This window comes from Oncorhynchus masou, chromosome 1 (genome assembly GCF_036934945.1).
Source record: "Oncorhynchus masou masou isolate Uvic2021 chromosome 1, UVic_Omas_1.1, whole genome shotgun sequence".
Lineage (NCBI taxonomy): Eukaryota > Metazoa > Chordata > Actinopteri > Salmoniformes > Salmonidae > Oncorhynchus > Oncorhynchus masou.
Window position 1 is genome coordinate 15,211,750 of NC_088212.1, and position 27,791 is coordinate 15,239,540.

Consider the following 27,791-nt stretch of genomic DNA (forward strand, 5'->3'; position numbering starts at 1 on the left):
CTGATCCAGTTTCAAATGTTCTGCCTTATTGTTATTCGACCATGCTGGTCATTTATGAACATTTGAACATCTTGGCCATGTTCTGTTATAATCTCCACCCGGCACAGCCAGAAGAGGACTGGCCACCCCACATAGCCAAATCAAATCAAATCAAATTTTATTTGTCACATACACATGGTTAGCAGATGTTAATGCGAGTGTAGCGAAATGCTTGTGCTTCTAGTTCCGACAATGCAGTAATAACCAACAAGTAATCTAACTAACAATTCCTAATCTACTGTTTTATACACAGTGTAAGGGGATAAAGAATATGTACATAAGGATATATGAATGAGTGATGGTACAGAGCAGCATAGGCAAGATACAGTAGATGGTATCGAGTACAGTATATACATATGAGATGAGTATGTAAACAAAGTGGCATAGTTAAAGTGGCTAGTGATACATGTATGCAGTCGATGATATAGAGTACAGTATATAGGTATGCATATGAGATGAATAATGTAGGGTAAGTAACATTATATAAGGTAGCATTGTTTAAAGTGGCTAGTGATATATTTACATCATTTCCCATCAATTCCCATTATTAAAGTGGCTGGAGCTGAGTCAGTGTCAGTGTGTAGGCAGCAGCCACTCAATGTTAGTGGTGGCTGTTTAACAGTCTGATGGCCTTGAGATAGAAGCTGTTTTTCAGTCTCTCGGTCCCAGCTTTGATGCACCTGTACTGACCTCGCCTTCTGGATGATAGCAGGGTGAACAGGCAGTGGCTCGGGTGGTTGATGTCCTTGATGATCTTTATGGCCTTCCTGTAACATCGGGTGGTGTAGGTGTCCTGGAGGGCAGGTAGTTTGCCCCCGGTGATGCGTTGTGCAGACCTCACTACCCTCTGGAGAGCCTTACGGTTGAGGGCGGAGCAGTTGCCGTACCAGGCGGTGATACAGCCCGCCAGGATGCTCTCGATTGTGCATCTGTAGAAGTTTGTGAGTGCATTTGGTGACAAGCCGAATTTCTTCAGCCTCCTGAGGTTGAAGAGGCGCTGCTGCGCCTTCTTCACGATGCTGTCTGTGTGAGTGGACCAATTCAGTTTGTCTGTGATGTGTATGCTGAGGAACTTAAAACTTGCTACCCTCTCCACTACTGTTCCATCGATGTGGATAGGGGGGTGTTCCCTCTGCTGTTTCCTGAAGTCCACAATCATCTCCTTAGTTTTGTTGACGTTGAGTGTGAGGTTATTTTCCTGACACCACACTCCGAGGCCCCTCACCTCCTCCCTGTAGGCCGTCTCGTCGTTGTTGGTAATCAAGCCTACCACTGTTGTGTCATCCGCAAACTTGATGATTGAGTTGGAGGCGTGCGTGGCCACGCAGTCGTGGGTGAACAGGGAGTACAGGAGAGGGCTCAGAACGCACCCTTGTGGGGCCCCAGTGTTGAGGATCAGCGGGGAGGAGATGTTGTTACCTACCCTCACCTAGCCTGGTTCCTCTTTAGGTTTCTTCCTAGGTTTTGGCCTTTCTAGGCAGTTTTTCCTAGCCACCGTGCTTCTACACCTGCATTGCTTGCTGTTTGGGGTTTTAGGCTGGGTTTCTGTACAGCACTTTGAGATATCAGCTGATGTACGAAGGGCTATATAAATAAATTTGATTTGAATAGAAACACTCACACGCCCACTAGAGCCGTAACAGTGGCGAGGGGCTGGAGGATTTAAGGGTCTTTTGAGCGTGAAGGTATAAACAACCGGAATGCTGAGCCAGTTATAAATCAGGGCAAACCAATCCTGATCACACACACAGAGAGACAGAGATCCACCCCTCCCTGTCAAGGAAAGATCCACCCCCGCTGCCAAGGAAGGATCCACTACTCTACGCCAAGGAAGGATCCACTACTCTCCGCCAAGGAAGGATCCACCACCTGCTGCCAAGGAAGGATCCACCCTTCCCTGTCAAGGAAAGATCCACCCCCACTGCCAAGGAAGGATCCACCCTTCCCTGTCAAGGAAAGATCCACCACTCTCTGCCAAGGAAGGATCCACCACTCTCTGGCAAGGAAGGATCCACCACTCTCTGCCAAGGTAGGATCCACCACTCCCTGTCAAGGAAGGATCCACCACTCTCTGCCAAGGAAGGATCCACCACTCTCTGCCAAGGAAGGATCCACCACTCTCTGCCAAGGTAGGATCCACCACTCCCTGTCAAGGAAGGATCCACCACTCTCTGCCAAGGAAGGATCCACCACTCTCTGCCAAGGAAGGATCCACCACTCTATGCCAAGGAAGGATCCACCACTCTCTGCCAAGGAAGGATCCACCACTCTCTGCCAAGGAAGGATCCACCACTCTCTGCCAAGGAAGGATCCACCACTCTCTGCCAAGGTAGGATCCACCACTCCCTGTCAAGGAAGGATCCACCACTCTCTGCCAAGGTAGGATCCACCACTCTCTGCCAAGGAAGGATCCACCATCCCCTGCCAAGGTAGGATCCACCACTCTCTGCCAAGGAAGGATCCACCACTCTCTGCCAAGGTAGGATCCACCACTCCCTGCCAAGGTAGGATCCACCACTCCCTGCCAAGGTAGGATCCACCACTCTCTGCCAAGGAAGGATCCACCACTCTCTGCCAAGGAAGGATCCACCACCCCCTTCCATGCGCCAAGCCCACAAACACACTTTACTCTCAGGAGATGTACCAGACAGAGACAAATACATGATGCACTGACCCTTTAGAAGACAACCCCAAGGAATAAAAAGTGTTTGCGTGAATGTTCAACTTCCTCTCTGAATCCAATTAAAGAGTTATTAAAACTGGGGAGCAGAGAGGCATCAAAATCATCCTCAGTTTCCCGTAACAATACCCTGTCGGAGAGAGTTTCAATTTCCTCAATCAGGGATAAATTCCTTCCCTATTTTGTCTTGTTTTAATGAACTGAATTTGCTATAGTAAAGCAGAACAGCACCATCTCAGTACAAAAGGCAAAGGAATAGTACTGCAGTAGTACTATCAACAAGAGAACATAGGCCAACACTGGAGATTGATAGACAGAGTTAGAGGGGGATGAACGGGGGTGAAGAGGGGGAGCAGCAACAATAAGTACCTCTCCCAACGCCTCGTAACGTTTCTGATTCCACCTGTGGAGATCCTCTCGGGCGTTGAACACAAACGCCTCCCCTGTCGTGGTGTGCCTCAACTGGCCCTCTGATAGGCAGACAGACAGAGAAAGGGAGGGAGGGAGAGAGACATCGTGTTAATCTAGTCCTACTCATTGGGACTGAATGAAAACCTTCTCCAGAGGGTGTAGTAGAGAAACTTCTGTCAATACCTCAAGTCTTTTTGTTCCAGGTCAGGGGTTAATCTGGCAAACTACTGAAACATCATTTATAAATTGAAAAATCTTCAAAGAATATAACAGGTTTCCAATTCATGGGATGAATATCAATTAATCAATCACGATATCCATTAAAACAGAATTGACCCCATCAAGATTTTGCATTTAGCTGAGGGTGGAACAAGGGTTTGAAATTATAACTTTGGTCCAAATCTTTGGCTCCCCAAAGAAAGAGAGAACTGAACGCCGCTGTTCAAACTGACTACCGCTTAATTATGACAGGAAAGATAATGACGGTGTGAGGAGAAAGCAGCAGCAGGAGGAAGAAAATGCAGTGCTTGTTAGGTTTCTACCTCCGTATGGGCATGCTGAAGTAGTTCCGCCTGTCAAAAGAAGCAAACTAGCTTTGACCTTCAGTTCAGATGGAGGCCTTGCTTTTCTGCACCTCTCTCCTTTCTTGCAATTAAAGAGTTTGGGTGCCATTCCCCCATCTGGCAGGTACAAGGCCCGCGGATGCAGAGCCCTCTTCCAGTCACGACTCCAACGGCCTTCTGGGACGTCTGGCAGCCGAGGCCCAGACAGCTGGTGTGGCGTTAACTCGCTCTCCCTCCCTCTCTTTCCTCCCTTCTCTCTCTCCCAGTTTCTCACCCTGGCCTCATCACAACCATCCGTAGCCCTATCCACTTGAGAACTGAGAGGGGGCGTTGGGTGTCGGCCGGACCACCACAACTGTTCCTCACGCTGCCTTGGAGGCAGGGCTTTGGGTGGCAGCCAATCAACCGTCACTCTCACTGACCCTGGTCACTCACCCCACCCTCCACCACCACTCTGCCTAGCCAGTGGGGAGCGACAGGGTGTCATATGTGTGTGTAGGGGTACAACGTTAGGAAAACGTTAGCCATAGTGTTATTCATTGTTTCCATGGGAGAACTTTTAACACCTGTGGTTATTACAGCCCAGGGTCAACTGACAATAACACAACAAGCACAGAACAAGGTGATGAGGGAGAGCAATTCAAGACTACAAGCATTTTTTTCAAAATAAACAAGAATCACTGCAACTGATAAATGCCTCAAAATATAGTGATTAAAAATGAGGACATCTATCATTCTGTTGACACTGTAACAAAACCATCTATCATTCTGTTGACACTAACAAAACCATCTATCATTCTGTTGACACTAACAAAACCATCTATCATTCTGTTGACACTGTAACAAAACCATCTATCATTCTGTTGACACTGTAACAAAACCATCTATCATTCTGTTGACACTGTAACAAAACCATCTATCATTCTGTTGACACTAACAAAACCATCTATCATTCTGTTGACACTGTAACAAAACCATCTATCATTCTGTTGACACTAACAAAACCATCTATCATTCTGTTGACACTGTAACAATCATCTATCATTCTGTTGACACTGTAACAACTATCTATCATTCTGTTGACACAAACAACTATCTATCATTCTGTTGACACAAACAACTATCTATCATTCTGTTGACACTAACAACAATCTATCATTCTGTTGACACTAACAACTATCTATCATTCTGTTGACACTAACAACTATCTATCATTCTGTTGACACTAACAACTATCTATCATTCTGTTGACACAAACAACTATTTTTCTGTTGACACTAACAACTATCTATCATTCTGTTGACACTAACAACTATCTATCATTCTGTTGACACAAACAACTATCTATCATTCTGTTGACACTAACAACTATCTATCATTCTGTTGACACTAACAACTATCTATCATTCTGTTGAAACTAACAACTATCTATCATTCTGTTGACACTAACAACTATCTGTCATTCTGTTGACACTCACAACTATCTATCATTCTGTTGACACTTACAACTATCTATCATTCTGTTGACACTGTAACAACTACTGTTGACACTAACAAAACAAAACAGATCTATCATTCTGTTGACACTGTAACTGTTGACACTGTAAATCTATCATTCTGTTGACACTATCTATCATTCTGTTGACACTAACAAAACCATCTATCATTCTGTTGACACTAACAAAACCATCTATCATTCTGTTGACACTGTAACAACCATCTATCATTCTGTTGACACTGTAACAAAATCCATCTATAACAACATTCATTCTGTTGACACTGTAACAACTATCTATCATTCTGTTGAACAACAACTATCTATCATTCTGTTGACACTAACAACTATCTATCATTCTGTTGACACTAACAACTATCTATCATTCTGTTGACACAAACAACTATCTATCATTCTGTTGACACTAACAACTATCTATCATTCTGTTGACATAACAACTATCTATCATTCTGTTGACACTGTTGTAACTATCTATCATTCTGTTGACAAACAAAACATCTATCATTCTGTTGACACTGTTGTAACAACTATCTATCATTCTGTTGACACTGTAACAAAACCATCTATCATTCTGTTGACACTGTAACAACTATCTATCATTCTGTTGACACTGTTGACACTGTAACAAACAACATTATCTATCATTCTGTTGACACTGTAACAAACCATCTATCATTCTGTTGACACTAACAAAACCATCTATCATTCTGTTGACAAAACTAATTCTGTTGACACAAACAAACCATCTATCATTCTGTTGACACTAAACATCTATCATTCTGTTGACACTGTAACAAACCATCTATCATTCTGTTGACACTAACAAAACCATCTAATTCAACATTTTGTTTGAACAAAACATCTATCTATCATTCTGTTGACACTGTAACAACTATCTATCATTCTGTTGACACAAACTAAACTGTAACAAAACTATCTATCATTCTGTTGACACTAACAAAACTATCTATCATTCTGTTGACACTGTAACAACTATCTATCATTCTGTTGACACTAACAAAACACTAATTCAACTATCTATCATTCTGTTGACACTAACAACTATCTGTTGACACTAACAAAACCATCTATCATTCTGTTGACACTAACAAAACTATCTATCATTCTGTTGACACTAACAACTATCTATCATTCTGTTGACACTGTAACAAATCTATTCTGTTGACACTAACAAAACCATCTATCATTCTGTTGACACTGTTGTAACAAAACCATCTATCATTCTGTTGACACTGTAACAAAACCATCTATCATTATGTTGACACTGTAACAAAACCATCTATCATTCTGTTGAGACTGTAACAATATTCTATCATTCTGTTGACACTGTGACAACTACCTATCATTCTGTTGACAATAACAACAATCTATCATTCTGTTGACAATAACAACAATCTACACGTTGACAATAACAACTATCTACAAAACCAACTATATCATTCTGTTGACACTGTAACAACTATCTATCATTCTGTTAACAACTATCTATCATTCTGTTGACATAACAACTATCTATCATTCTGTTGACAATAACAACAATCTATCATTCTGTTGACACTAACAACAATCTATCATTCTGTTTGACATTCTGTTGAACAACAACTATCTATCATTCTGTTGACACTGTAACAACTATCTATCATTCTGTTGACACTAACAACTATCTATCATTCTGTTGACATACACAACAACATCTATCATTCTGTTGACAATAACAACAATCTATCATTCTGTTGACACTAACAACTATCTATCATTCTGTTGACACTGTTGACACTAACAACAATCTATCATTCTGTTGACACTGTAACAACTATCTAACAACTATCTATCATTCTGTTGACACTGTAACAACATCTATCATTCAACAATCTATCATTCTGTTGACAACTGTAACAAAACCATCTATCATTCTGTTGACACTAAACAACCATCTATCATTCTGTTGACATTCTGTTGACACTACAACTATCTAACAACAATCTATCATTCTGTTGACACTGTAACCAACTATCTATCAAAATTATCATTTGTAACAACCATCTATCATTCTGTTGACACTAACAACTATCTATCATTCTGTTGACACTAACAAAACCATCTATCATTCTGTTCATAACAAACCACTATCATCATTCTGTTGACCTCTATCTATCATTCTGTTAACAAAAACTATCTATCATTCTGACACTAACAACTATCTATCATTTTGGACTTTCTAACAACTATCTATCATTCTGTTGACACAAACAAATCTATCATTCTGTTGACACTAACAAAACCATCTATCATTCTGTTCATTATCTATCATTCTGTTGACACTGTTAACATCTATCATTCTGTTGTAACAAAATCTATCATTCTGTTGACACAAAATTCTGTTGACACTAACAACTATCTATCATTCTGTTGACACTGTAACAAAACCATCTATCATTCTGTTGACACTGTAACAAAACCATCTATCATTCTGTTGACACTGTAACAAAACCATCTATCATTCTGTTGACACTGTAACAAAACCATCTATCATTCTGTTGACACTAACAAAACCATCTATCATTCTGTTGACACTGTAACAAAACCATCTATCATTCTGTTCTGACACTAACAACAAAACCATCTATCATTCTGTTGACACTAACAACTATCTATCATTCTGTTGATCACTGTGAACTAACAACCATCTATCATTCTGTTGACACTGTAACAAAACCATCTATCATTCTGTTGACACTGTAACAAAACCATCTATCATTCTGTTGACACTGTAACAAAACCATCTATCATTCTGTTGACACTGTAACAAAACCATCTATCATTCTGTTGACACTGTAACAAAACCATCTATCATTCTGTTGACACTGTAACAAAACCATCTATCATTCTGTTGACACTGTGCTATCATTCTGTTGACACTAACAAAAACAATCATCTATCATTCTGTTGACACTGTAACAAAACCATCTATCATTCTGTTGACACTGTAACAAAACCATCTATCATTCTGTTGACACTGTAACAACAGTAACAAAACCATATCTACATTCTGTTGACACTAACAACTATCTACTGTAACCATCTATCATTCTGTTGACACTGTAACAACTATCTATCTCATTCTGTTGACACTAACAACTATCTATCATTCTGTTGACACTAACAACACATCTATCATTCTGTTGACACTGTTTTAAAACTATCAATTTGTTATCATTCTGTTGACACTAACAACTATCTATCATTCTGTTGACACTAACAACTATCTATCATTCTGTTGACACAAACAACTATCTATCATTCTGTTGACACTAACAACTATCTATCATTCTGTTGATCTATCATTCTGTTGACACTGTAACACAACCATCTATCATTCTGTTGACACTGTAACAAAACCATCTATCATTCTGTTGACACTAACAAAACCAATCTATCATTCTGTTGACACTGTAACAAAACCATCTATCATTCTGTTGACACTGTAACAACCATCTATCATTCTGTTGACACTAACAACCATCTATCATTCTGTTGACACATCAATCTGTAACAAAACCATCTATCATTCTGTTGACACTGTAACAAAACCATCTATCATTCTGTTGACACTGTAACAAAACCATCTATCATTCTGTTGACACTATGTAACAAAACCATCTATCTATCATTCTGTTGACACTAACTAAAACCATCAATCATTTCTGTTGACACTGTAACAAAACCATCTATCATTCTGTTGACACTAACTAAAACTATCTATCATTCTGTTGACACTGTAACAAAACCATCTATCATTCTGTTGACAATGTATCAAAACCATCTATCATTCTGTTGACACTGTAACAAACCATCTATCATTCTGTTGACACTAACAAAACCATCTATCATTCTGTTGACTATCATTCTGTTGAACAAAACCATCTATCATTCTGTTGACACTGTAACAAAACTATCATCTATCATTCTATCATTCTGTTGACACTGTAACAAAACCATCTATCATTCTGTTGACACTGTAACAAAACCATCTATCATTCTGTTGTAACAAAACCATCTATCATTCTGTTGACACTGTAAAACCATCTATCATTCTGTTGACACTAACAAAACACTATCATTCTGTTGACACTGTAACAAAACCATCTATCATTCTGTTGACACTAACAACTATCTATCATTCTGTTGACACTAACAACTATCTATCATTCTGTTGACACTAACAACTATCTATCATTCTGTTGACACTAACAACTATCTATCATTCTGTTGACACTGTAACAAAACCATCTATCATTCTGTTGACACTGTAACAAAACCATCTATCATTCTGTTGAAACTAACAACATCTATCATTCTGTTGAACTAACAACCATCTATCATTCTGTTGACACTAACAACCATCTATCATTCTGTTGACACTAACAACCATCTATCATTCTGTTGACACTGTAACAAAACCATCTATCATTCTGTTGACACTGTAACAAAACCATCTATCATTCTGTTGACACTAACAACCATCTATCATTCTGTTGACAATGTAAAACCATCTATCATTCTGTTGACTATCATTCTGTTGACACTGTAAAAACCATCTATCATTCTGTTGACACTGTAACAAAACCATCTATCATTCTGTTGACACTGTAAAAAACCATCTATCATTCTGTTGACACTGTAACAAAACTATCTATCATTCTGTTGAACTGTAACCATCTATCATTTCTGTTGACACTAACAACAATCTATCATTCTGTTGACAATAACAACAATCTACATTCTGTTGTAACAAAACCATCTATCTATCATTCTGTTGACACTAACAACTATCTATCATTCTGTTGACACTGTAACAACTATCTATCATTCTGTTGACACTAACAACCATCTATCATTCTGTTGACACTGTAACAAAAATCTATCATTCTGTTGACACTGTAACAACTATCTATCATTCTGTTGACACTGTAACAACCATCTATCATTCTGTTGACACTGTAACAACTATCTATCATTCTGTTGACACTAACAACATCTATCATTCTGTTGACACTGTAACAACTATCTATCATTCTGTTGACACTAACAACATCTATCATTCTGTTGACAATAACAACTATCTATCATTCTGTTGACAAAACAACATCTATCATTCTGTTGACACTGTAACAAAAATTCTGTTGACATCAACTATCTATCATTCTGTTGACACTAACAACTATCTATCATTCTGTTGACACTAACAACATCTATCATTCTGTTGAACTAACAACTATCATCATTCTGTTGACACTAACAACTATCTATCATTCTGTTGACACTAATCTAATTCTGTTGACATAACAACAACTATCTATCATTCTGTTGACACTAACAACTATCTATCATTCTGTTGACACTAACAACTATCTATCATTCTGTTGACACTAACAACTATCTATCATTCTGTTGACACTAATCTAACTGTTGACATCTATCATTCTGTTGACACTGTAACAAAACCATCTATCATTCTGTTGACACTGTAACAACCATCTATCATTCTGTTGAACTAACAACTATCTATCATTCTGTTGACACTGTAACAAAACCATCTATCATTCTGTTGACACTGTAACAAAACCATCTATCATTCTGTTGACACTGTAACAACTATCTACATTCTGTTGACACTAACAACTATCTATCATTCTGTTGACACTGTAACACAAACCATCTATCATTCTGTTGACACTGTAACTATTTTTCTGTTGACAAACCATCTATCATTCTGTTGACACTGTAACAAAACCATCTATCATTCTGTTGACACTAACAACTATCTATCATTCTGTTGAAACTAACAACTATCTGTCATTCTGTTGAGACAAAACCATCTATCATTCTGTTGACACTGTACAAATCTGTCAACAACTATCTATCATCTATCATTCTGTTGACACTGTAACAAACTATCAAACTAACAACTATCTATCATTCTGTTGACACTGTAACAAAACCATCTATCATTCTGTTGACACTGTAACAAAACCATCTATCATTCTGTTGACACTGTAACAAAACCATCTATCATTCTGTTGTAACAAAACCATCTATCATTCTGTTGACACTAACAACAATCTATCATTCTGTTGACACTAACAACCATCTATCATTCTGTTGACACTAACAAAAACCATAACAACTATCTATCATTCTGTTGACACAAACAACTATCTATCATTCTGTTGACACTGTAACAAAACCATCTATCATTCTGTTGACACTAACAACTATCTATCATTCTGTTGATCTGTCATTCTGTTGACACTGTAACAACCATCTATCATTCTGTTGACACTTACAACTATCTGTCATTCTGTTGACACAAAACCATCTATCATTCTGTTGACAAGCTAATTCTGTTGACACTAAAACCATCTATCATTCTGTTGACACTGTAACAAAACCATCTATCATTCTGTTGACACTGTAACAAAACCATCTATCATTCTGTTGAGACTGTAACAAAACCATCTATCATCAAAACCATCTATCATTCTGTTGACACTGTAACAAAACCATCTATCATTCTGTTGACACTGTAACAAAACCATCTATCATTCTGTTGACACTATCATTCTGTTGACACTAACAAAACCATCTATCATTCTGTTGACACTGTAACAACAATCTATCATTCTGTTGACAATAAAAACAATCTATCATGACAATAACAACAATCTAACATTCTGTTGACACTGTAACAACTATCTATCATTCTGTTGACACTGTAACAACTATCTATCATTCTGTTGACACTGTAACAACTATCTATCATTCTGTTGACACTAACAACTATCTATCATTCTGTTGACACTGTAACAACTATCTATCATTCTGTTGACACTAAAAACAATCTATCATTCTGTTGACAATAACAACAATTTATCATTCTGTTGACAATAACAACAATCTATCATTCTGTTGACACTAACAACAAACTAACATTCTGTTGACACTAACAACTATCTATTATTCTGTTGACACTAACAACTATACAACTATCTATCATTCTGTTGACACTAACAACTATCTATCATTCTGTTGACACTAACAACTATCTATCATTCTGTTGACACTTACTATCTATAAGAACTAACAACAATCTATCATTCTGTTGACACTGTAACAACAATGTATCATTCTGTTGACACTGTAACAAACTGTTGACACTAACAAAACCATCTATCATTCTGTTGACAGTGTAACAACCATCTATCATTCTGTTGACACTAACAACTATCTATCATTCTGTTGACACTGTAACAAAACCATCTATCATTCTGTTGACACTATAACAATCATCTATCATTCTGTTTGACATTCTGTTGACACTAACAACTATCTATCATTCTGTTGACACTAACAACTAATCAACACAAACAACTATCATTCTGTTGACACTAACAACTATCTATCATTCTGTTGACTATTTTTCTGTTGACACTAACAACTATCTATCATTCTGTTGACACTATTTCTGTGACACAAAAACTATCTATCATTCTGTTGACACAAACAACTATCTATCATTCTGTTGACACTAACAACAATCTATCATTCTGTTGAAACTAACAACTATCTGTCATTCTGTTGAACTCACAACTATCTATCATTCTGTTGACACTGTAACAACTATCTATCATTCTGTTGTGTAACAACCATCTATCATTCTGTTGACACTAACAACTATCTATCATTCTGTTGACACTGTAACAACCATCTATCATTCTGTTGACACTAACAACCATCTATCATTCTGTTGACATTCTGTTGAAAAAAAAACCATCTATCATTCTGTTGACACTGTGAACTAACAAAACCATCTATCATTCTGTTGACACTAACAACAATCTATCATTCTGTTGACACTAACAACTATCTATCATTCTGTTGACACTAACAACTATCTATCATTCTGTTGACACTAACAACTATCTATCATTCTGTTGACACAAACAACTATCTATCATTCTGTTGACACTAACAACTATCTATCATTCTGTTGACACTAACAACTATCTATCATTCTGTTGACACTAACAACTATCTATCATTCTGTTGACACTAACAACTATCTATCATTCTGTTATAACAACTATCTATCATTCTGTTGACACTGTAACAACTATCTATCATTCTGTTGACACTTAACAACTATCTATCATTCTGTTGACACTGCTAACATTGACACTAACAACATCTATCATTCTGTTGACACTGTAACAAAACCATCTATCATTCTGTTGACACTAACAAAACCATCTATCATTCTGTTGACACTGTAACAAAACCATCTATCATTCTGTAACAAAATCATCTATCATTCTGTTGACACTGTAACAAAACCATCTATCATTCTGTTGACACTGTAACAAAACCATCTATCATTCTGTTGACACTGTAACAAAACCATCTATCATTCTGTTGACACTAACAAAAACTATCATCTATCATTCTGTTGACACTAACAAAACCATCTATCATTCTGTTGACATAACAAAACAACCTATCATTCTGTTGACACTTAACAACTATCTATCATTCTGTTGACACTGTAACAAAACCATCTATCATTCTGTTGACACTGTAACAAAACAACATCTATCATTCTGTTGACACTTTAACAAAATCATTCTATCATTCTGTTGACACTAACAAAACCATCTATCATTCTGTTGACACTGTAATTCAAAACAACTATCTATCATTCTGTTGACACTGTAACAAAACCATCTATCATTCTGTTGACACTGTAACAAAACCATCTATCATTCTGTTGACACTGTAACAAAACCATCTATCATTCTGTTTGTAACAAAACCATCTATCAATCTGTTGACACTAACTAAAACTATCTATCATTCTGTTGACACTGTAACAAAACCATCTATCATTCTGTTGACACTGTAACAAAACCATCTATCATTCTGTTGACACTGTAACAAAACCATCTATCATTCTGTTGACACTAACAACAATCTATCATTCTGTTGACAATAAAAAACCATCTATCATTCTGTTGACACTGTAACAACAATCATCTATCATTCTGTTGACACTGTAACAACATCTATCATTCTGTTGACACTGTAACAAACTATCATTCTGTTGACACTGTAACAACTATCTATCATTCTGTTGACACTGTAACAACTATCTATCATTCTGTTGACACTAACAACAATCTATCATTCTGTTGACAATAACAACAATCTATCATTCTGTTGACAATAACAACAATCTAACATTCTGTTGACACTAACAACAATCTAACATTCTGTTGACACTGTAACAACTATCTATCATTCTGATGACACTGTAACAACTATCTATCATTCTGTTGACACTAACAACTATCTATCATTCTGTTGACACTACCAACTATCTATCATTCTGTTGACGCTAAAAAAAACATGTATCATTCTGTTGACACTGTAACAACATTCTATCATTCTGTTGACACTGTGACAACTACCTATCATTCTGTTGACACTAACAACAATCTATCATTCTGTTGACAATAAAAACAATCTATCATTCCGTTGACAATAACAACAATCTAACATTCTGTTGACACTGTAACAACTATCTATCATTCTGTTGACACTGTAACAACTATCTATCATTCTGTTGACACTGTAACAACTATCTATCATTCTGTTGACACTAACAACTATCTATCATTCTGTTGACACTGTAACAACTATCTATCATTCTGTTGACACTAACAACAATCTATCATTCTGTTGACAATAACAACAATCTATCATTCTGTTGACAATAACAACAATCTATCATTCTGTTGACACTAACAACAAACTAACATTCTGTTGACACTAACAACTATCTATTATTCTGTTGACACTGTAACAACTATCTATCATTCTGTTGACACTAACAACTATTTATCATTCTGTTGACACTACCAACTATCTATCATTCTGTTGACACTAACAACTATCTGTCATTCTGTTGACACTAACAACTATTTATCATTCTGTTGACACTACCAACTATCTATCATTCTGTTGACACTCACAACTATCTATCATTCTGTTGACACTTACAACTATCTATAATTCTGTAGACACTAACAACAATCTATCATTCTGTTGACACTGTAACAACAATGTATCATTCTGTTGACACTGTAACAACTACTGTTGACACTAACAAAACCATCTATCATTCTGTTGACAGTGTAACAACCAGCTATCATTCTGTTGACACTAACAACTATATATCATTCTGTTGACACTGTAACAAAACCATCTATCATTCTGTTGACACTATAACAATCATCTATCATTCTGTTGACACTGTAACAACTATCTACTATTCTGTTGACACTAACAACTATCTATCATTCTGTTGACACAAACAACTATCTATCATTCTGTTGACACAAACAACTATCTATCATTCTGTTGACACTAACAACTATCTATCATTCTGTTGACACTAACAACTATCTATTTTTCTGTTGACACTAACAACTATCTATCATTCTGTTGACACTAACAACTATCTATTTCTGTTGACACAAACAACTATCTATCATTCTGTTGACACAAACAACTATCTATCATTCTGTTGACACTAACAACTATCTATCATTCTGTTGAAACTAACAACTATCTGTCATTCTGTTGAGACTCACAACTATCTATCATTCTGTTGACACTTACAACTATCTGTCATTCTGTTGACACTCACAACTATCTATCATTCTGTTGACACTTACAACTATCTATCATTCTGTTGACACTGTAACAACCAGCTATCATTCTGTTGACACTAACAACTATCTATCATTCTGTTGACACTGTAACAAAACCATCTATCATTCTGTTGAGACTGTAACAAAACCATCTATCATTCTGTTGACACTGTAACAAAACCATCTATCATTCTGTTGACGCTAACAAAACCATCTATCATTCTGTTGACACTAACAACAATCTATCATTCTGTTGACACTAACAACTATCTATCATTCTGTTGACACTAACAACTATCTATCATTCTGTTGACACTAACAACTATCTATCATTCTGTTGACACAAACAACTATCTATCATTCTGTTGACACAAACAACTATCTATCATTCTGTTGACACTAACAACTATCTATCATTCTGTTGAAACTAACAACTATCTGTCATTCTGTTGAGACTCACAACTATCTATCATTCTGTTGACACTTACAACTATCTGTCATTCTGTTGACACTCACAACTATCTATCATTCTGTTGACACTTACAACTATCTATCATTCTGTTGACACTGTAACAACCAGCTATCATTCTGTTGACACTAACAACTATCTATCATTCTGTTGACACTGTAACAAAACCATCTATCATTCTGTTGACACTGTAACAAAACCATCTATCATTCTGTTGAGACTGTAACAAAACCATCTATCATTCTGTTGACACTGTAACAAAACCATCTATCATTCTGTTGACACTGTAACAAAACCATCTATCATTCTGTTGACACTGTAACAAAACCATCTATCATTCTGTTGACACTGTAACAAAACCATCAATCATTCTGTTGACGCTAACAAAACCATCTATCATTCTGTTGACACTAACAACAATCTATCATTCTGTTGACACTAACAACTATCTATCATTCTGTTGACACTAACAACTATCTATCATTCTGTTGACACTAACAACTATCATTCTGTTGACAAAAACAACTATCTATCATTCTGTTGACACTAACAACTATCTATCATTCTGTTGAAACTAACAACTATCTGTCATTCTGTTGACACTCACAACTATCTATCATTCTGTTGACACTTACAACTATCTATCATTCTGTTGACACTTTAACAACAATGTATCATTCTGTTGACACTGTAACAACTACTGTTGACACTAACAAAACCAACTATCATTCTGTTGACACTGTAACAACCAGCTATCATTCTGTTGACACTAACAACTATCTATCATTCTGTTGACACTGTAACAAAACCATCTATCATTCTGTTGACACTGTAACAAAACCATCTATCATTACGTTGACACTGTAACAAAACCATCTATCATTCTGTTGACACTGTAACAAAACCATCTATCATTTTGTTGACACAGTAACAAAACCATCTATCAATCTGTTGACACTAACTAAACTATCTATCATTCTGTTGACACTGTAACAAAACCATCTATCATTCTGTTGAGACTGTAACAAAACCATCTATCATTCTGTTGACACTGTAACAAAACCATCTATCATTCTGTTGACACTAACAACCATCTATCATTCTGTTGACACTAACAAAACCATCTATCATTCTGTTGACACTGTAACACAACCATCTATCATTCTGTTGACACTGTAACAAAACCATCTATCAATCTGTTGACACTGTAACAAAACCATCAATCATTCTGTTGAGACTGTAACAAAACCATCTATCATTCTGCTGAGACTGTAACAAAACCATCTATCATTCTGCTGAGACTGTAACAAAACCATCTATCATTCTGTTGACGCTAAAAAAAACATGTATCATTCTGTTGACACTGTAACAACATTCTATCATTCTGTTGACAATAACAACAATCTATCATTCTGTTGACAATAACAACAATCTATCATTCTGTTGACACTAACAACAATCTAACATTCTGTTGACACTAACAACAATCTATCATTCTGTTGACACTGTAACAACTATCTATCATTCTGTTGACACTGTAACAACTATCTATCATTCTGATGACACTGTAACAACTATCCATCATTCTGTTGACACTAACAACTATCTATCATTCTGTTAACACTGTAACGACCATCTTTCATTCTGTTGACACTGTAACAACTATCTATCATTCTGTTTACACTAACAACAATCTATCATTCTGTTGACACTAACAACTATCTATCATTCTGTTGACACTAACAACAATCTATCATTCTGTTGACACTGTAACAACTACAGTGCCTTGCGAAAGTATTCGGCCCCCTTGAACTTTGCGACCTTTTGCCACATTTCAGGCTTCAAACATAAAGATATAAAACTGTATTTTTTTGTGAAGAATCAACAACAAGTGGGACACAATCATGAAGTGGAACGACATTTATTGGATATTTCAAACTTTTTAACAAATCAAAAACTGAAAAATTGGGCGTGGAAAATTATTCAGCCCCCTTAAGTTAATACTTTGTAGCGCCACCTTTTGATGCGATTACAGCTGTAAGTCGCTTGGGGTATGTCTCTATCAGTTTTGCACATCGAGAGACTGAAATGTTTTCCCATTCTTCCTTGCAAAACAGCTCGAGCTCAGTGAGGTTGGATGGAGAGCATTTGTGAACAGCAGTTTTCAGTTCTTTCCACAGATTCTCGATTGGATTCAGGTCTGGACTTTGACTTGGTCATTCTAACACCTGGATATGTTTATTTTTTAACCATTCCATTGTAGATTTTGCTTTATGTTTTGGATCATTGTCTTGTTGGAAGACAAATCTCCGTCCCAGTCTCAGGTCTTTTGCAGACTCCATCAGGGTTTCTTCCAGAATGGTCCTGTATTTGGCTCCATCCATCTTCCCATCAATTTTAACCATCTTTCCTGTCCCTGCTGAAGAAAAGCAGGACCAAACCATGATGCTGCCACCACCATGTTTGACAGTGGGGATGTGTGGTCAGGGTGATGAGCTGTGTTGCTTTTATGCCAAACATAACTTTTGCATTGTTGCCAAAAAGTTCAATTTTGGTTTCATCTGACCAGAGCACCTTCTTCCACATGTTTGGTGTGTCTCCCAGGTGGCTTGTGGCAAACTTTAAACAACACTTTTTATGGATATCTTTAAGAAATGGCTTTCTTCTTGCCACTCTTCCATAAAGGCCAGATTTGTGCAATATACGACTGATTGTTGTCCTATGGACAGAGTCTCCCACCTCAGCTGTAGATCTCTGCAGTTCATCCAGAGTGATCATGGGCCTCTTGGCTGCATCTTTGATCAGTCTTCTCCTTGTATGAGCTGAAAGTTTAGAGGGACGGCCAGGTCTTGGTAGATTTGCAGTGGTCTGATACTACTTCCATTTCAATATTATCGCTTGCACGGTGCTCCTTGGGATGTTTAAACCTTGGGAAATCTTTTTGTATCCAAATCCGGCTTTAAACTTCTTCACAACAGTATCTCGGACCTGCCTGGTGTGTTCCTTGTTCTTCATGACGCTCTCTGCGCTTTTAACGGACCTCTGAGACTATGACAGTGCAGGTGCATTTATACGGAGACTTGATTACACACAGGTGGATTGTATTTATCATCATTAGTCATTTAGGTCAACATTGGATCATTCAGAGATCTTCACTGAACTTCTGGAGAGAGTTTGCTGCACTGAAAGTAAAGGGGCTGAATAATTTTGCACGCCCAATTTTTCAGTTTTTGATTTGTTAAAAAAGTTTGAAATATCCAATAAATGTCGTTCCACTTCATGATTGTGTCCCACTTGTTGTTTATTCTTCACAAAAAAAATACAGTTTTATATCTTTATGTTTGAAGCCTGAAATGTGGCAAAAGGTCGCAAAGTTCAAGGGGGCCGAATACTTTCGCAAGGCACTGTATCTATCATTCTGTTGACACTGTAACAACTATATATCATTCTGTTGACACTAACAACCATCTATCATTCTGTTGACACTGTAACAACTATCTATCATTCTGTTGACACTGTAACAACTATCTATCATTCTGTTGACACTAACAACCATCTATCATTCTGTTGACACTGTAACAACTATCTATCATTCCGTTGACACTGTAACAACTACCTATCATTCTGTTGACACTGTAACAACTATCTATCATTCTGTTGACACTGTAACAACGATCTATCATTCTGTTGACACTGTAACGACCATCTATCATTCTGTTGACACTGTAACATAACCATCTATCATTCTGTTGACACTGTAACAACTATCTATCATTCTGTTGACACTGTAACAACTATCTATCATTCTGTTGACACTAACAACAATCAATCATTCTGTTGACACTAACATAACCATCTATCATTCTGTTGACACTGTAACAACTATCTATCATTCTGTTAACACTGTAACGACCATCTATTATTCTGTTGACACTGTAACATAACCATCTATCATTCTGTTGACACTGTAACAACTATCTATCATTATGTTGACACGGTAACAACTATCTATCATTCTGTTGACACTAACAACAATCAATCATTCTGTTGACACTGTAACATAACCATCTATCATTCTGTTGACACTGTAACAACTATCTATCATTCTGTTGACACTGTAACGACCATCTATCATTCTGTTGACACTGTAACAACTATCTATCATTCTGTTGACACTGTAACAACTATCTATCATTCTGTTGACACTGTAACGACCATCTATCATTCTGTTGACACTGTAACGACCATCTATCATTCTGTTGACACTGAACATAACTATCTATCATTCTGTTGACACTGTAACGACCATCTATCATTCTGTTGACACGAACATAACTATCTATCATTCTGTTGACACTGTAACATAACCATCTATCCTGCTGTTGACACGGCAACATATCGAAGAACAAAACAGTATTAAATGTAATTGTGACGTCTAAGACTGCAAAACCCATAAAGCTATACGTATACGTACTTAACCAAAATAGCCGTAGGGTCTCATACTTTCTCAATTATTCCGCAACGGCAAACCCGGCAAAAAATAATAATCTATTATGCATACACAGTGGGGCGAGAAGTGAGCTATTAAACAGTAGCACTTCACAGAAGGAAGAGTGGATCCTAATGAAACTACATGCAAGGCGTGTGTGTCTCAAATCAAATCTTATTTGTCACATGCTTTGTAAACAACAGGTGCAGTCTAACAGTGAACTGATAACTTTTGGGCCCTTCCCAACAATGCAGAACACAATGATATGACCATGTAATGAATGAAACATTTAGGAGGCTTTAATACAACTGATGTATGTTAATTATAAAGAGGATGACTTCATCACAGGAGTCTTGCTGTTCTTCATTACTACACATCCAAGGTCATGTAAACCTGGAGCGCCTTCAGAATGGATCCACACCCCTCCTTCCACATTTTGTGGTGTTTCAGGCTGAATTTTAAATGGACGAAGGCCAGATGTTGTGTCAATGGCCGACACAGAATACCCCGTAATGTCAAAGTGGAACTGTAGTTGCTCCACATTACTGACCTAAATGAAAAGAAAGAAGCCTGTACAGAATACTATTCCAAAACATGCATCCTGTTTGTAATAAGGCACTAAAGTAAAGCTGCACATTTTATTTTGCTGAAAGAATGTCCTGAATACAAAGGAGAAATGCTTACTAACAGGAATGTAAACCAATTGCTGCACAACATTTCTGAGAAAGAAGCTTTTTGTGTGTATGGAAAGTATCTGGATATTTTATTTAGCTCATGAAAACAAAGCACTTTATATGCTGCGTTTATATGCTTGTTCACTATACAATCCAGGTGTGTAAAGCTCTTATAGACTTACCCAGAAAGACTCACTGCTGTAATCACTGCCAAAGGTGTTCTAACATGTATTGACTCAGGGGTGTGAATACTTATATAAATCAGAAAGAGTATTTCTGTATTTCCTTTTCAATACATTTGCAAAAATGTATCAAAACATGTTTTCACTTTGTCATTATGGGGTATTGTGTGTAGATGGGTGAGAAACAAAATCAATTTGATCCATTTTGAATTCAGGCTGTAACACAACAAACTGTGCAATAAGTCAAGGGGTATGAATGCTTTCTGAAGGCACTGTAATTAAGTGTGTGTGTGTGCACTTGGGTGTGCGCACTTGTGTGTGTATGAGAGTTCAGCTCCATCGCCTCCACAACACAGCCTCTCAGAGGAATAGGTTTCCTCAAAATTTCTCCCCTTTTTCTGGCATAATTAGCATGCAGTTCCCAATTCTGGAGCGTAATAGGTGTACATAACCTTGGATTTCCAGTAATGAAAAACCGGAGGGCTACTGTGACGAAGTCATCATCTTTATAATTAACATACCGGTTTCAATTGTATACAGCCTCTTAAATATGGTCATATCTTTTACACTATTTAGACGCAGGCTAACTTGGGTGTTGGTGAAGAATACCCTCCAGTCATGGCAGCACTGAGCCGGAGGGGCTTTATTTAGAAATGATATTCTTGGAGAGTGAAGAAGACACCCAAGGCAGGCTCCTCAGCCGTGGCAGCCCGGGCCTGTTCTTAAGGGCAACAAGGCTATGCAAATCCTCCGTCAGATTGAGTGCAAGGCTGAGTAGGTTACTGACAGGCCGTAGAGTACACAACATGTCTTCCTCAGGACAGCCACATAGCCAGCCAGCAGAGGCTGTCACACAGAGAAAGAGAGGACGAGGAGGGAGAAAGAGAGCGAGTGAGAGAAGTGCAGGATAGAGAGAAAGGGCAGGAGAGCGAGAGCAAGAGAGAAAGAGACAAAAGCAGTGCAGGACAGAGGGAGAGAGCAGAAGAGAGGGAGAGATGGAAGAATCTGAGACAGGTTCTCTAATACAGGTCTCAAAATGAGGATGATTTCCTGTGCATTCAAATGATGCGGAATCTTTTCAAAACCGAGATTTAGCTAAATGATTTGTACAACATGTAATGTTAAATACAAAGCAATCATTTCCATGCAAGACATCCACACAAAATAGAAATGATATGACTTACGCTCGTTGAAAGTGTACTCAAACTCTTCAAGCGTCTTGGGGAAAGTGAGTGGAGGTTCGTCCTTCATCATTAGTTCAACTAAGTCTATTCTGGACAACAAGTCTGGGCCAGGTGTGGGGAGGGACACAGAGAATCAATACTAGCAACATTTACACTCACAACCTGCTGAAAACACAGAGGCAGTCATAACGGATAAAGGCCTAGTCTCATCTCTTCATGTTTTGTTTTTTGGATCCCAAGACTTCCAGTTACTGTGACTTGAACTCAGTGACAATTGTTGCTGGGAAGACTATGTTGGTTTAGCAGAATGAAACAAATGAAATAGGCCACGGCTACGTATTCATATTTACAGTGTTGTAGTAATGTTTCCTCTTAGTACAGTTTCATAATATACAACAACAACTAATTAGGCTAAATTACAGAAGGAAACTAACCTAGGCTATTGCAGAGTGCTTGGACATGGTTAGAAGTCATAACAAAAAAATACATTAAAAAGAGGCCATTTGCAATTGCTACATACTCTACCGGTCAAAAGTTTTAGAACACCTACTCATTCAAGGGTTTTTCTTTATTTTTAATATTTTCTACATTATCGAATAGTAGTGAAGACATCAAAACTATTAAATAACACATATGGAATCATGTAGTAACCAAAAAAAGGGATAAACAAATCAAAATATATTTTCAAATAGCCACCCTTTTCCTTGACAGCTTTGCACAAGCTTGGCATTCTCTCAACCAGCTTCATGAGGTGGAGTGCACCTGGAGTGCATTTCATATTAATATTAACAGGTGTTCCTTCTTAAAAAGTTCATTTAAAAAGTTCATTTGAGGAAACGCGTTTGAGCAATTCAGTTGTGTGACAAGGTAGGGGTAGTAATACAGAAGATAGCCATATTTGGTAAAATAAGTCCATATTATGGCAAGAACTGCTCAAATAAGCAAAGAATAATGAAAATGTAAACCAAATACTGTATAGCCTCAAAACATGGCTAAAACTACACTAAACAAAAAATATAAACGCAACACGTAAAGTGTGTTATATCCCTGTTAGTAACAGGTTATATGCCTGTTAGTGAGCATTTCTTCTTTGAAAAAATAATCCATCCACCTGACAGGTGTGGCATATCAAGAAGCTGATTAAACAGCATGATCATTACACAGGTGCACCTTGTGCTGGAGACAATAAAAGGCCACTCTAAAATGTGCAGTTCTGTAACACAACACAATGCCACAGATGTCTCATGTTTTGAGGGAGCTTGCAATTGGCATGCTGAGTGCAGGAATGTCTACCAGAGGTATTGCGAGATAATTGAATGTTCATTTCTCTACCATAAGCCACCTCAAACATCCTTTTAGAGAATTTGGCACTACGTTTAACCTGCATCACAAATGCAGACCACGTGTATGGCGTTGTGTAGGCGAGTGGTTTGCTGATGTTAACGATGTCAACAGAGTGCCCCATGGTGGCGGGGGGGTTATGGTATGGGCAGGCATAAGTTACAGACAATGAACACAATTGCATTTTTTCGATGGCAATTTGAATGCACAGCGATACCATGACGAGATTCTGAGGCCCATTGTCGTGCCATTCATCTGGTGCCATCACCACATGTTTCAGCACGGACCCATGTCTCAAGGATCTGTACACAATTCCTGGAAGTTGAAAATGTCCCAGTTCTTCCATGCCTGCATACTCAGCAGACATGTCAGCCTTTGAGCATGTTTGGGATGCTCTGAATCGACATGTACGACAGCATGTTCCAGTTCCTGCCAATATCCAGCAACTTCGCACAGCCATTGAAAAGGAGTGGGACAACATTCCACAGGCCACAATCATCAGCCCATCAGTCAACTCTATTTGAAGGAGATGTGTTAGGGCCTAATGACTTGATTTCAATTGACTGATTTCCTTATATGAACTGTAACTCATTGAAATCTTTGAAATTGTTGCATGTTGTGTTTATTATTTTTGTTCCGGATATAATTCTGATATCTGGGATGGTCAGTCCTTGCATCCATAGCTCGGTCTATGAATTTGAGAGTGGTTACATTTCTCTAGCTTCATCTCTCAGTTGTTATTAACCAAAACAGAAGTGGGGTCCCCGATTTGTTATTGTTTAAACTGAAGATTCCCTATTCAACACTCTTCAGGGCTGTTCCATATGAATTGAATAAATATGTTTAGCCTACATGAGGTAAAGAGGGGAAAGCACCCTAAATACTCAATTCAAACATAGGCAGTGTGTGTCTCATGTTTACTGGAACCCGTGGAAAGACAAAGGGGATATGCAGAGAAAAAAGACAGTAGACTTCAGGCTCGAGATTGAGAGGGCAAATCACATTTCTCCCTTTATCTAGTCCTTCCTACTCTCAAAAACTAGAGTCCTCTCTGCAAACAAATGTCTAGGTGACAGACAGTAGGAGAACTGTTCACCAGTCTTCAAGGGCCCTTGTGACAGACAACACAACGGACACCAAGAAATACAAGTTGGCAAGTTTACATTTACCTTCCAGCTGTGAGTAAACACATAATCACACTGAACTATACAAGAAAGCCAAGACCAACTAGCCCGTTGCTTACCTTTCAGTGCAGTTGTTTTCCCTTTATCCTCCTGGCCAGGAATCTGGGCCATGGTTATCCACAAAATGAACAGTATAAAAGTGCAGGGTCGAGTAAACATGGATGTTCTGTTCCTGTGGATCACTGCAGGTCATTCTACATGGAAGGGAACAGAACATGGGGCTCCTACTTTATATATATATTGTTTTTTAAAACAGTAACTAGTTACAAATGTAACATGAACTACTACATTGTTTGTATTTTAAAGATAGGTACATTACTAGTGAAGGCAGGACATTCATTTGTGGTAATAGTTACAAGGAATGAATACATACAATAATGCAGAAGGAATCATATACATTTTAAATAGTTATCAAGATAAATACACAGAGAACAACAGTTCCCCTAGCTTACTATTTAATTTGTGGCATTTCTTGACACCACTGTCGTAACCACACTGCATGGTGTGGTATCCAACATAACTACCATTTGGTCACCGTATAGCTTAATTCAATGAGGCTAAGTAGTTAACCTGCTATGGGTTGCTATGGGTTGCAGAAGCATGGCAAATACCATGTAGCTAGCTAACTTCGGAAATAACAGGCGCTGACATTTTAGTAAGTTACTGTAGCTAGTTAGCTAAACAATATAGCTGGACATGAATATGCAAACACTTGCGTGCAAGAGGCAGAGGTATCCAAACAACCTAAACCCAGGGACAGGGAGTGTGCATGCATACACGTGAAGCCACCTCCAGGAGCAACGCGTTCGTTTCACACGTGTGCATGGCATATATTCGTTTATTTTACAATCATGCAATTTGCTTGAATCGCATACCAACACGTAACAAGCGAATGTCCAAATAACAATCATACAGCATCCATTGACACTGCCTCCTTAAAATGTACAAATCAGGAAGGAATCTTAGAAATGGAAGCTTCCGGGTTACCGAGACAACCGCCTGGAAGGAATATTTAAAGAGACAGCTCCACCCACCAAGGCACGTCACATTGGAAGAATGCCCGCACCGTCCCGCACCCACGGGTTTCAAGAGTACAGGGCCTTCAGAAAGTATTCACACCTCTTGACTTTCTCCACATTTTGTTGTTCAAGCCTGAATTTACATTTTACCTTTATTTAATAGGGGAAGTCAGAAAATCTTACTTGCAATGACGGTCTAGGAACAGTGGGTTAACTGCCTGTTCAGGGGCAGAACGACAGATTTGTACCTTGTCAGCTCAGGGGTTTGAACTTGCAACCTTCCAACACTCTAACCACTAAGCTACCCTGCCGCCCCAAACTTGACTTAACAAAGTTTAAATGTCACTGGCCTACACACAATACCCCACAATGTTAAAGTGGAATTATGTTTTTCAAATTTTACAAATTCATTAAAAAGAAAAACTGAAATGTCTTGAGTCAATAAGTATTCAACCCCTTTGTTATGCCAAGCCTAAATAAGTTCAGAAGTAAAAATGTGCTTAACAAGTCACATAAGAAGTTGCAATAATAGTGTTTAACATAATTTTTGAATGACTACCTCATCTCTGTACCCCACACATACACTTATCTGTAAGGTCCCTCAGTCGAGCAGTCAATTTCAACCACAGATTCAACCACAAAGACCAGGGAGGTGTTCCAATGCTTTGCAAAGAAGGGAACCTATTGGTAGATGGGTATAAAAAAATAAAAGCAGACATTGATATCCCTTTGACCATGGTGAAGAAATTAATTACATTTTGGATGTTCTATCAACACACCTGGTCACTACAAAGATACGGGCGTCCTTCCGAACTCAGTTGCCGGAGAGGAAGGAAACCGCTCAGGGATTTCAGCATGATGCTAATGGTGACATTAAAACAGTTACAGAGTTTAATGGCTGTGATAAAAGAAAACTGAGGATGGATAAACAACATTGTATACTAACCTAAATGACAGAGTGAAAAGAAGGTATTCTGTACAGAAGGTAGCCTGTCCAAAACATGCATTCTATTGCAAAAAGGAAGTTAAAATAATGCTGTACAAAATGTGACAAAGCAATAAACTTTTTGTCCTGAATACAAACCTTTAAGTTTGGAGCCAATCCAGTACAATACATTACTGAGCACCACTCTCCATATTTTCAAGCATAGTGGTAGCTACATCATGTTATAAGTATGTTTGTAATCGTTAAAAGTATACTTTGGGATTTTGGAAAATGAGGACATTTATATACTTTCCCAGAGAAACGCA

General features: G+C 37.6%; 1 pseudogene; it reads right to left on the reverse strand.

Moving 5' to 3' along the window:
* Positions 1-26,458, reverse strand: part of LOC135546676 (cotranscriptional regulator ARB2A homolog) — a 337,690-nt pseudogene extending 311,232 nt beyond the window's left edge.
* Between the last annotated feature and the right edge of the window lie 1,333 nt (positions 26,459-27,791).